We start from the raw sequence: 13,223 nt of genomic DNA on the forward strand, positions 1-13,223 counted from the left end.
TACTCTTCTGCTGTCAAAAAATCAAACTTGTCAGTCAACATGATCAAAAATATATAACCGCTTATATCAATTCATATTTATGGGAGGAGTTAGAAATATTATCAATTAATATTTCCAACTCCTCCCTATCTTTCTATTTGATTAATTTCGTTGCGGGATAATGACATATTAGTTTTCCCTGAGACTCGCCGAGCTACACTGCTCGGTGTCATAAAATGCGTGCCACTGCTGATCCTGGCTTACAGGAGTTGTAGTGGTGGGTGTGAGGGCGGGAAAGTCTCAAGTAAACCGCTTATATCGCGTACTTTACGATTTCACAAGATAATCAATACCTAAAGTACTTTGTAAAATGATAAAATTGGCGAGAAATAATATGTTTTAACACATTTAAAGAAAAAAAACTGAAAACTGTAAATATGTACTAAATATAATATATATTAAAAAAAAAAATATTTGCGGTTAATGTAAAAACCGTGTCTAGGAATCGAACGGGAAAGTTAAGTTTTTCCTTTAACCAAGTTTGTCATTTACTTAAAGCAATAATGTTATGTGCTTTTTAATGTCACTAACTAGCTATGAAGTTTGTATGGAACCCTCAGTGCGTGAGTACCACTCGCACTTGTTTAGGTTTTTTACTAAATAGCTATATTTGCAGTTGTCCGTGTACAATAATTGTTTAAAAGAACAACAATAAAACAAAATATACAGTCAATAATATCTACAGATCACCGAATATTTTCGTGCAAAATATGTATTGTAGCCAAAGGGCAATATTCTTATATTTTAAATGACACCATTTTTTACTAATCATATATCTAGTACCGAATTTTTTTTTTTTTATTAATCTTAAAATTATACAACAAATATCCCAAAAGGACAAGGCATTGAATGTAATACATATAGAAACATAGTTAATTTATAGTTATATTGTTCTCTCAGCCGCTGCTGCTTCGTATTTGCAGACATCCATTTTGACGTGACGGTATTCTGAAAAAAAACAGTAAAAAAAATTTTCAATTTTGAAACAACACTATCTTTTTTACAAAAAATCTAAAAGATCTAACACACTTTTCCTTCATAAACGTAAAACAAGAAAAGAAATAAGGTGTTTCTATTTAATAATAAAGGCAGATTTGTAAATAATTCACACATATAACATGTTATTACTAGAAGAGGCTGGCAGAAGAAGTCAGTTCCCACTGGGACCTCAGAGCGTGCCTAAATAATTCATCCGATAATACAGAAGAAACAAATAATAAATCACATTTGCGAAATTAAATATTATAATAATATTACACTTAATATCTTTCAAGCAGGTCATAATTTATTTGGTAGATAAATTTTATCTGATAGTCATAGATTTATTATTTATTCTTAAAATCACATCTAAGTAAATGACTTGGAATTTCGTGAGAAACTCGTAAATTCGACGATAGTAGAAGATTAGCCTCTATCTACCACTTCGAAAAATAAGTGCAATTAAACATGAAATATAGGTAATACCATCCACGAAGACGCGCCCCACTACCTTTTTAGCGTTGACGTTGCGAGGTGTCGCGGGGTAAGATTCAAATACTTCCCCGACGCTATCCTTCGTTAAGGGAACTTATCCAAGCACTATAACGAGGCTATCCATAGTAGTGTGCATGTGTATTCATACTGCTCACGCACACTGTAATCAGTTCGAGATAGTAGTGGCGCACGTCTTCGTGGATGAAATAATCTATAATTGAACTTACGTTTCTTCTCGTCGCAATTATATTCGTATAAATCGCAATTGTCGTTGAACATTCTAGTGATTCCGAGCGAGTCCTGTCCGCAAATAGGAACGAAGTCGTGTTGACACTGATCCGCCATTTTGCAGAAATTGATTACCTGAGAAATATTTTATTTGTTACATAATATTTTTTTGGCTAACAAGCCTTTATGTCAACCATCTATGCCACTATAAGTTTCATCTAATTGATAAATCAATCGAAATGGTTCAAAAATGATTATAAAATAAAATATTATGGAGAATTCAAAAGTGAGCTCTTAGTATAAGTAAGTACTAAATAAGCTTAAAATATTTATTTAATTTAAAAATGTTTCTCCAAAACCCTGTATACATACTGGCTCTAAGGGAAAGAAGCTTCAGCCTCTATCTCAACATGTGACCAAACTTGCGCAGCAAGACCTAAAATGATTAAACCTGAAACAAATCATACAAATAAATTAGTTACAATATGTTTAGTAGTGCCTGCTTCAGTGGCGTAGTTGTGTTACGGCACGACTGCAGTGGTGAGGTCTCAGGTTCGATGTGCGGGTCGGGACAAAGCTATATTGTGTTATTCAGTATAAGCTCGATTCTGGAATTTGTGCCCGATATGATGATACAGGCTCTCCTTATTACATTATGAAACGGAACACACACAGAAGAAAGTGGGTATACCAGTTGCGCCTCTGTCTACCCCTTTAGTGATAAAAAGAGGTTACTATGTGTGTGTGTGTGTGTATTCAAACAACAAAAACAGATATAACAGTATGCGAATAAAATTAATCAGATGTAAAAATAATAGAAGACAAGTAACATTTACTTACTAGTAAATACTTTTCTAAATATCATAACGCACAACATGCGAAAACAACGTGCGACTGTAATCTAGTCCGACATTACAAGGAATTGTTTACTTTGATAAATCCAAACTAATGCCTATGCGCCGGAAATTATGCTAAAACATGGACTTTATGCGCAAAATTATCTACGCAGCGTACTAAAATATCAGGGTTGTGAACATTTTCTTTGGAATATAAGATAATTTAAATTCACTGCAATATGCGTTTATGTACAAGGCATATGATCCTGAATGTTCGTGGAATGATTTTTAATTCTGATAAAGGGCCAGTAATATTTAGTAACTGGCAGTCTGGGCGTACAAGTCTTTTTTAGATGACAGCAAATCAAAGTAGAATCGTACATCGTCATTTAAAAATGAATAATCAATACTAATAAATAGAAAACATGATAATCTCAAGACTAGGTTGAATGATAAAACTTTCATTCGATTTAAAGTATCTAACGAACATACTATTTCGTAATCTAGAATAAATAATTCAATGATCAGAAAGAGCCTAGCATTTTTCATCTTTTTCAATACTGTAGTTTGAAAAACAATTTAACAAAAGTCCCGTTATTCAATAATTGTAAATTAACCATGCCAAAAGTTGCCGTCCCCTGCTCATGTGACACTTGTCCGCCATACAAACATTAATCTTCGACGTAGAACAATATGCCTGTTATATACACCTCGCCGGAATGTGGGTTAAACTGCTCCATTACTGTGAGTGACATTTTCTTAACGGCACATTCGCCTCTTGCCAAATGAGGCCATTTTAAACGTTCAAGAAGGAATAACTAAGATTTATGTTATTAATATAATCTATTAGTCGAAAACAACATGGTTTTACTCACGTTTAAAAGTAGTCGGAATCGTTGACCAGTTTCGACCTAAGTAGGTCATCCTCAGGGGCGAGTGCTAAGAGGACGTCGCGTCGCGGAGGCCTCTCGATCACTGTCCTAATATAATCTATATTCTATAGTTAATATAATCTATACTAATATTTAAAACTAAAAAGTTTATTTGAACACGCTAATGGAAGGAACTACTAAACCCATTTTATTTTTTTTACTAATAGGAAGCTACGTTACTTCTGTGTGCTATTGGCTTTTTATCCAGGAAAATATTTATTAGCTAGTAATTTATAAATATTTTTTTTTTATTTTTTAAATAGAAGACGCCAGAAACTATTTATTAAGTAATCAGCGCCGTCCATAAACATAAATATTTAAAATTTCTAACATTACTTAATAATATTTAATCATATTTAATGGATAATAAGTAATCGATGACTAAAATTATTTCAGGTGTCTCTCAACTACTGATGGTTGGCAGGCAATTCCTTGAACCTTTCCTTATTCATAAAATTATTTCCCAACTATGATGTACTAGTTTCGTTAGAAATAAGGTTACTCTTATACAGAGATAATAAGTTGTAAGTTGTTTTTTGTTTTATTACAGATATATTGTGGGTATTTACAATTCTCCGTATCCACTGCCACCTGCCCAGCTACGCTTCAACACCGTCCGTAAGAATCCACTTAATAAATTTCTTAATACTAACAGGTACAACTCTAACCAGTGGCTCTTAAAACGAAACATCTTTTACAGTTATTACTTAAAATGTGTTCTTGGATGCATGTAGATGGAGTCATTAAAAGAAGGAGAGGCCTTTTGCCAGCAGTGGAACATACCAACTGATAGGTCTTTCGTATGTGAGAATCTGGGTAGATCTTTTTCGCCTAAAAGTCACTGTCTCAGGTTGAGCGCAGAGTGTTACGCAGTACTTTGAAATTCAAAGTTCTGCATGATGTTGCTACTGTTTATAGGCGGTCGTATCGCTTACCGCTAGGCGAATGGTTTGCTTTTTTCGTCATTCAACTGCAAAAAACAATTTCCAAAAATAAGCGCAGACAGCAATACTTCTATCTAATTTATTCTATATATTAATACCTTAAAGTGATAGAATAAAGGGATAGGATTTTATAAAAAAATATATACGTATTATAATATATTTGAATACTATCTTTTATTTTATTTATACAAAAAAAGCAAACAGTAACATGCAATACTTAATCTAAGTTTACACAAAAAATACTTCTATCTATTAATACCTTGAAGTGATAAAATAAAGACATAGGATATCATTTAAAAATATATATACTTATAATATAATACAATTTTATTTTCTATTTTTTTTTTATTTTATTATACAGGGAAAACAAACAGTAACATACATGTATACAATACTTAATCTAAGTTCACACAAAGCTTTTAATTTTTTTCTCTATTTTATTAAAAAAATATTATATTTTTATTCTAATTTGAATTCTATTATAGAACAAAATAGATCAATTCTGCGCGTTGGCGGATACGTGCGTGCACGACACAATACCGATCTGCGGCAGGATGGGCGACGAGAAGAGGACCTTTCTGGATCTCTGCGATTTACTGAATTTGCCTGCGATACTAATCAAGGTAACATTTTCATCCTAATTAAGGTCTCGATGTTTTTGGACGAATGTTTCTATTTTTTTATTTTATTTATCTTCTCATTATTTGTACAATATCTTTATAGTTACTTTATACCTAATACAATATTGCAATATTTTTTCGTTAGTTTGTCTTCTGGGATATTCACATATATCTCTAAATAGGTTCTTAGTATTAAAGAGGCCGTTTAATTAAAAAAAAATATATATTTATTTTCAGTATTCACCCACGTCGACGACATGGAAGGCTGTCCTGTACACAGAACATCAAATTAATAAAGAAACATAAAACCATCTCAATACCATATCGCGTATCAAAATTCATAAACCAGTACAACTCAGACGCATATCTTTTTAAGCAAAAAGAATCTTTACTTAAATATGTGTTTAAGTATCATTACGGTAATGTGCTCTGGCCTGACCCGAGATCCCTAGAAAGAGATAGCTATATACAATAAAATGGGAGAAAGAAAAAGAAAGAATAAGCTCGAAGGTTGACCGGGTAACAGGTTGAAGCAGACAAAATAAGTATAGCGAATACTGTAAGTTACCCTGTGGACGGACGCATCTTGATAAGGTTGCACCAAACGCGAAATCCGAGATTAAACTCGGATTAAGTCAAATAAATCCGTATCATATTAATTGTGAAAATGATCAGAGATACGCCTTTTGTTTTTAAATTATAAAATATAATATAATTTAAAAATGCTTTACTTAATATTAAAACGATATAATCATTACAGACCGAATCTCTCACCAATTCATGCTGCATTTATTATGATTTTTATCATTCACAATCAAAACTATAAAACAAATTAAACCTATATGAAATATAATACACATTTTCATTAACGAACTCTTAAATAACTTCCTAACCGATAATTAACCAATAAACTACTCAAATTAACATGTACGGTGCAACCCGTCCTACCTTTAGCCCGTGAGAAAGCTACAATTTGAACAAGCCATAATTAGCGAGAGGGCATTAAATCACGGGCACTGGACGCCCTCCCCTGGCCCCTTACCTGCCCCTCTAAGACCTCTATCCTTGCAGATTCCGTTGATCATACGCGGGGTCAAGTGCAAACAGGTGGAACTGAAAGGTCAAGGTTATTGAACTTATTTTACAAGTATTGCGTGTATTGGCTGCAAATTGAATTTTCAAATAGTAGCTGACGTAAATAGGTTTTGGTATAATAAATTTAGAGTAAGAAATATAGTTTCACGGAAGTTATCATTCACTCAGATGCATTCAAAGAGATTGTTCTTATTTTTTTAAAATTATAAGTATGCATGAAGGTGTAAACCAAAATTGACAGGTAATAAATGCTGTTTCTGTAAAAAAAATATTGTTTACAAATTTATGCATACAAGAAATAAGGGCTATATAAATGTCGCTTTTAGGACCTGGAAAACGCAATACATGCATTTCATAACGCGACAATTGCAAATGCTGTAAACTTTTAAATTTTAAAATCTCGTCAGATCGTTATTACCTCTGGCCGGTTTTCATTTTGATCACATATATTATAACCAAGGCAGACCGTTTTTTTTTTTAAATTCGTTACTAAAAAAAATAAAACTTTATGTCTAGTCAGATTTCATAATCATCCTTGAAGGGATTAACCGAAACTAAACTATCACATCCATGCTTCGACAAATCTTACAATACGTTACACACTCTACCCTAATTAAATCTTAGAAAAGATTTCAACGCGTTCTTAATCAAATTCAAATCTGTAAAAACAAAAACTTAACGCACAATACAGCCTACGAGACATTGCGATGGTAAGTGGAGCAAGTTGAGTGCACTGGTTGTTTGAGCAGCGGGCAGGTAAACAGGCCGAACGCGCCATCGAGCCATCTGCCCGCCACGCCCGGCGACCCGGCCGGACGCAGGGCTGACCCATAAGTCAACATAAGGCGGCTAAAATGTAAAGTTCAGGTTGAAACAAGAGATGTTAATGCTAACATCATAAGACGTATGAAAATCCTCATAAAGGTTGTTGATGTAAATCATATTCAAGACATTTATCTGTGCAAGATTTCTTCAATCGATGTAATAATTTATAATTATTGCGTGCTTTTATATTTTTCTAAATGCACTCGATGTGTTATGAAACCCTAACGATGGTAATCTGATATACAAAAAAGTAACTTTACCTGTATCAAAAGTTCATATTCTACGCTTAACTTACTAAAGGTCGAACCTCACCGCTCCTATCTTTTGTATTCCATACAATTTCTAGTGAACTCTACATTATCCATTACCATTTCTAGGGTAAAATAATTACTACAGAAACTACAGACTGAAAAATGATTCCCTATGATAGTGTAAATTGTAACACGCCCGAGTTATCTTCGTGAAATTACAGGGGAACGGTATTCCATATGTCAATTTCTGTTGTATTAAACACGACGCGATGCGTTACGTGCTTGTAACGCGCTGTATAAAAGTAACGTGTGGAATAGAGAATAAGGCCCCTGCTATTAGCCCATTCATATTTTTTGTGTCTACCATAAAACAAATTGAATATAAAAGATACATCAAAACACCAATTTGAAATCCGAATGACTCATTCTGAATAAATTGTTTCCGAGAAGTTTTAAAACCTTCCATCGGAAATAATCAAGCTAAAAGGCAGTGCTAATTCTGGTTTAATCTTTAAATTACTCGACAAAACTCGAAATTATAGCTCAAAATGTTCTGTAGACACAGCCCTGTGGTTAAAAATGCATCCTAAGTGAGGTCTGCTTTACTCGAAACTAACGGCTTGCGTTAAAGATTAAAGCGTTATAAAAATATCGTTGAAAAATAAGAAGTTGGCGAGCGAAAGAATGAGCGAAAATGATCTTAACACTTTAGTTCAATTATGTTGTAGTTTTTAATAATAAAATTATGTTATGTTTGCAGATTAATTTCGTTTCAATATATTTATTAATGTCTACGGAATTTGAACTTTATAGTCCTCACCTCTAGGTTGATTAGTCCCGCAACAAGTACTTAAAAATTTCGTTGTGCCAAGTTTAGAAATGTCGGGTGATTGCAAAGAGTGATTCGTAAATATGAAAAAGATCACATACTTTTCATGTGATTGCAAAGAATCATTCTGAATTACGAAAAACTTACGTGCTTTTTCAAAATAAAGCACTCAACTTATTAGACTACATACAGATATAATATGGTTATTCTGTATGCGCGTTTCCTTTTGAGATGCATGAGTATTCAGCAGGTGTTGCTTATCCTGTTTGCGTGGACTACTGGTATTTGTTACCCAATTTGTGTTGTAAGGTATGAATATAAATTAACAATGATGCAACGAGTGAAGTCACTTTTTTAAGCTTACACAAGTTCTATCGTGTGATATAGGCTTAAGTCTAGCAAAATGCAAATACTCCTGGAAATACTTTATGTACGTACAATCTCAAAACTCACAGTTTTTCATTGCCTGTCAAAGGAATCAAATCTTGAACCCCCTTAAAGTTAACACACTAAGCTTTCTACTGCTATGTACAGGAATAATACGATGTAGAAACTGTATTCTGCTACCATTCATTTCTGAGGAGGGAAGTGGACAATTAATATTTCCAACTCCTCCCTATCTTTCTATTTGTTAAATTTCGTTGCGGGATAATGACAAATTAGTTTTCCCCGAGACTCGCCGAGCTTCACTGCTCGGTGTCATAAAATGCGTGCCACTGCCGATCCTGGCTTACAGAAGTTATAGTGGTGGGTGTAAGGGTGGGAAAGTCTCTACTATTCATTTCTGAGAGGCACTTTGATTTTAACCTCCATCGCAAAAAAGGGTGTCCAATCTTATCATATTTGAGACTACACATTAATTGAGATCAATGGAGTTAAAAATAATATTGATAAACAAGGCCAGCATAATAATGCCAGCTAGTATTATTATTGTCTTATTTGCTACTTTACCTCAACACACAGATGTGAGAGCCAAGTCGCAACCTTCAACCCGTCACATACACTGATATGATCTATATGACCTCTTTAGCTAAAACCCGACAAAATCAGTCCGCACCCTCACTGTACAGCCGCCGCTACGTTTCTCAGTATAACGGATACGGTGGTACATCGCTGGCCGAAAAAAGTAGATATTGAATAAGGCAAACAACTATCTATAATTCAATTAAGGTCTACTCGCGAATCAAAAAAAGATTTAAATTTCCAATGGAAATGTAGTCTTGAACTCTCAAAGATAATGTAACGTGCGAATATTAAAAGAATTTTCTAAATCTAAGCAACAGTTCCAAAAAAAGACGTAAGTATAAAGGTTTTAAAATATTTCCTTACATTATTAGCCAGTAAAGTTATAAACGCAGCAGTTTTTTTTTAAATAAACAAAGACCTCCTAATTATTTTGACACTAATTACTAACCATCAGCCTTTCACGAACGAGATTCCATCTGATAAGGTATGATAGTTTTCACAGTTTCAACCATTTCCGGTGATAATCAACAATGATTTTTTGTTTCTCTTTTAAAGAATTTTAGATAATTTAACCATTGGATTATGTCATAATACGGAAATCAAACCGCAATTTCTCGTTTATAACTACACTTTAATAGGTATCACCATAGATAGAATATAGGATATTAAAAACCCCGTAATTATGTTGGTAAAATCTCCTACATATCCGATTTTTTCAAACAACATCCTATAAACAACATGACCTATCTAAAATTTTGATTGTTTATAAAGTCTAAATGGTCGAAATTCCCGGCCATGAGTGTAGCAACGCACCTCGATAGTTATCGGCTAGCCTAATAACCCGGTCGGGTCCTTTGTCCATTGTTTACATTAGGTGGTTTGCTACGTGATTTTGGTAGTCATGCCGGCTCCTTTTAACAGACCCCCGGTTGTTATTAGCAAATACGTCGTCATTGTGACGACTTGATAACTTACAGGGTGATTGAAAAGATAGTCTGATTGTTTTGTAATTAAATGTGATTTGTAATTATGAACGCTATTTTGTATATAATTTAAGTAGCATTTTAAACCAAAATCGGTTCCAGTTTAAAGATACTTAAATTGTCGATTCATATAAAATTAAAAATAATTTATAACATAAAACTATACAATATTAAGTATTGTAATCAATCAACACTTAATTTTCTATATTAATTTACATTGGTCTTAAAAGCGAAAGAAATTAACTACTATGCTAGTGACTCTATACTTTCATTAACAGAGTACCTTGTGTAAAAGAACGGGGTGCGCACGCTAGTATTCGGCGCAGGCGCACGCGTCGTTTAGCCGGCACGTGAGCAGCGTTAATGTCACCAATCCACCCCGGCACGGCGAGCCGCCCGGACGCGTCGGCCTTTGATGCGCCGCACCCGAATTACGAAAATTCGAATTACTTTATTGTGAGGAAGTTAATCGAAAATAATCGACTTTTTTCATTTTACCATGTATAATAGTAAATGAACTTTTTTTATAATATTGGTTTTGGTATATTTTGGAAATGAAAAATCTAAAAATTGGACTCTAGGTTTCCGTTTACTAACTGAATGATATAAATCCATGTCAATAATGATTAGAAAACTGGACGTATTGTCGATCTCTACCTAAATTAGGGAAGTGATATCCCTGCCTCAAAGTCATGTAGATTAAGTTTCCAACAGATAGATATGAGTTTCGAGAAAATAAAATATAGAACAGGCCACACTTGGCGAAAATAGGCTGCTTTGGTTGGGCCTCTGCCTACCCCTTCGTGGATAAAGGCGTAAATTATGTTTTGTTATTTACAATATGAATACATATTTATACCACAAAGGCTTGAAAAACGCTGTAAACAAAAATACGCCATTATTTACATAGTGTGTTTTACTATGCAATTGGCTGTAATAGTTAACATGCTAACCGACAGACGAAAATTTTCACTTCTCTACGAAATAACGCCGGTAAACTACTTACCTAACATGCCAAAGGTAAAAGGGTCACGGACCAATACAGTTATTATAATATATTGTACGTTCAAACAATTTTCAGCTTTATATATTAGTGTAGATATTAGACTAGATTTTGGCTACGCTACCGCCGACGTGAAAAGTTTCTTCGGGATAAATATTTTTCCAGGATAAAAGTAGCCTGCAGCACTCAGGAGTAATGTAGCTTCCTTTTAGTGAAAAGAATATCAAAATCGGTTCAGTAGTTCCTGAGATTTCTCTACTAGAGTTTTGAAGGTATGGCTGAAGTTATAAAATGTTTTAACAATTAAATATCCGATGAATTAATTACAATTATAAATGTAAACAACAGGTGGGTATGGATATCTTTGGGAGCAACGTATATTCATCAGTGGACATCCATTGACTAATAATGTTAGTATTTTATTAGCACTAAGGCAGATGTTGTGATAACTATTTTGAATTTCTATGCTATAACATTGTGTATGGAATTTGTGCCCGATAAGGCGAAAGGCTTGCACCCTATCACATCATGGAACTAAATACACACCGCGAAAATGTAATGAACCAATTGCGTCTCTGTCTACCCCTTGGGGGATAAAAATAAAAGTGTATGTGTAGTATGTATTTGAACTAAGTTATTAAATAAAAAACATCAACGAAGTTACTACGTAAGTCTAATTGTCTAGTAAAATCTATTGAACGCATGCTATTCGAAAATAATTTTTAAACCACATTACAGTTTTCCCCGAGGGTGCACTTGGTTACTTTATTAGAAACACTTTTTACATAGCCAATAACTCACTAAAACATTTACACACGTCAATCACTTTGGAATGTTCCAGATGAGATTACTGTGTTTATCTGCGTAGTAAGGTAGCGGTGCCGCGGGGTACGCACTCATCCTCAAAACTTATTCCGCTGAGCTGTTTTAGGCACCGCGCAGACGGTGCATTCTGAGAATGACTTTTGCTGATGTTACTGAAATTGATATAGTGACTGGCAGTTTTAATATTGAAATAAAAGTATTTTACGGATTTTATCGCGATTTTTTATATAATTTTCTCCCTAGGTTTTGTAGACTTTGAATCTTTGGTCACGGGGCGGACTGAGGTGTCAATCATCCAAAAAGTCAATCATAATGTCTACCCATATTTTACAATTTAAAATTTTAATAAAATAATGTATAATTGTATTGTAGTTTTTCTAGGCAATGAGTTGATAGCATTTACACCCACGAGGTAATAGGCGTGACGTGACCTAATAAGAGACACAGGAGGTCGCTGGATGCGGGCCGCTTCCAATAGGAATCTGGAAATCTTTGGAGGAGGCCCGTGTTCAGCAGTGGATATCCTGCCGCTGATGATGATGATGATACGTTACTTAAACTCTGGCAGGAGTGGCGTTCGTTCGCGTCTATTTTTAGGTTTAGATTTATAATATTTACACAGTCAAAATATTTTTACTGTAGATTGCCTCGTGGTCTAGTGGTAGAGTTTGAGCGGTGAACTGTTAGGTCCTGGATTCGACTATGTCAATTTTAAGTACTTTAAAATTGTTATAGAATTTTTTTTTCAATTTGGTATTTGGACCCATGACGTTGATAGTTAAACTAAACTGCAAAGCTAAAAGCTAGTACTGTTCTAGTACTAGCTTTAGTTCTTGCCTAAAATTCTAGTCTAAGAGATAAGTAAATACATACAATATATCATGCTTATGCCCAAATACACACGATCAAACACAACCCCCCGTACCTACATTTAACCGAGCTTATATCCACCCTATAACGTTTTACGTATATTTTTCTAAAGAAAAAAACACGTTAACTTTAATTTCTCCATCAGACAAAAAACTTAGGATATCATTGGCTGTTTATTAAAAAATATTTCGAGGAGAAATATAGTAATAAAAGGTAAATAAAACAATATAAATATTTTCACAAATTAACACCCAATTCAAAACATATATACAAGTTAGCTAAACTTTACTTAATACGTATTTCATCTACATACATCAGATATCATGTCTTAAATAAAAATAATGTCACAAAATAATACGAACATTTATTTTAAAATACCGCTCACGGCAATATGATAATTATGTACTTTATTGCTATCTACGTAAGGATATTATCCATGTACGTACTAGAAACTCCTACTAACCCGAACGACCACAACCACATCGCGAATCGCTCGAATTATTA

The 13,223-nt window shown here is 33.8% G+C and overlaps 1 long non-coding RNA gene across 1 annotated transcript; it reads left to right on the plus strand.

The window, feature by feature from the left end:
• Positions 1 to 3,254: 3,254 nt before the first annotated feature.
• LOC119193769 lies at positions 3,255 to 5,045 on the plus strand. Its single transcript, XR_005114039.1, has 3 exons — positions 3,255 to 3,320; positions 4,059 to 4,126; positions 4,938 to 5,045. It is a non-coding gene; the product is annotated as an uncharacterized LOC119193769 (long non-coding RNA).
• The last annotated feature ends 8,178 nt before the right edge of the window (positions 5,046 to 13,223 follow it).

The sequence above is a fragment of the Manduca sexta genome, chromosome 6 (genome assembly GCF_014839805.1).
Source record: "Manduca sexta isolate Smith_Timp_Sample1 chromosome 6, JHU_Msex_v1.0, whole genome shotgun sequence".
In the NCBI taxonomy this organism is placed as follows: Eukaryota; Metazoa; Arthropoda; class Insecta; order Lepidoptera; family Sphingidae; genus Manduca; species Manduca sexta.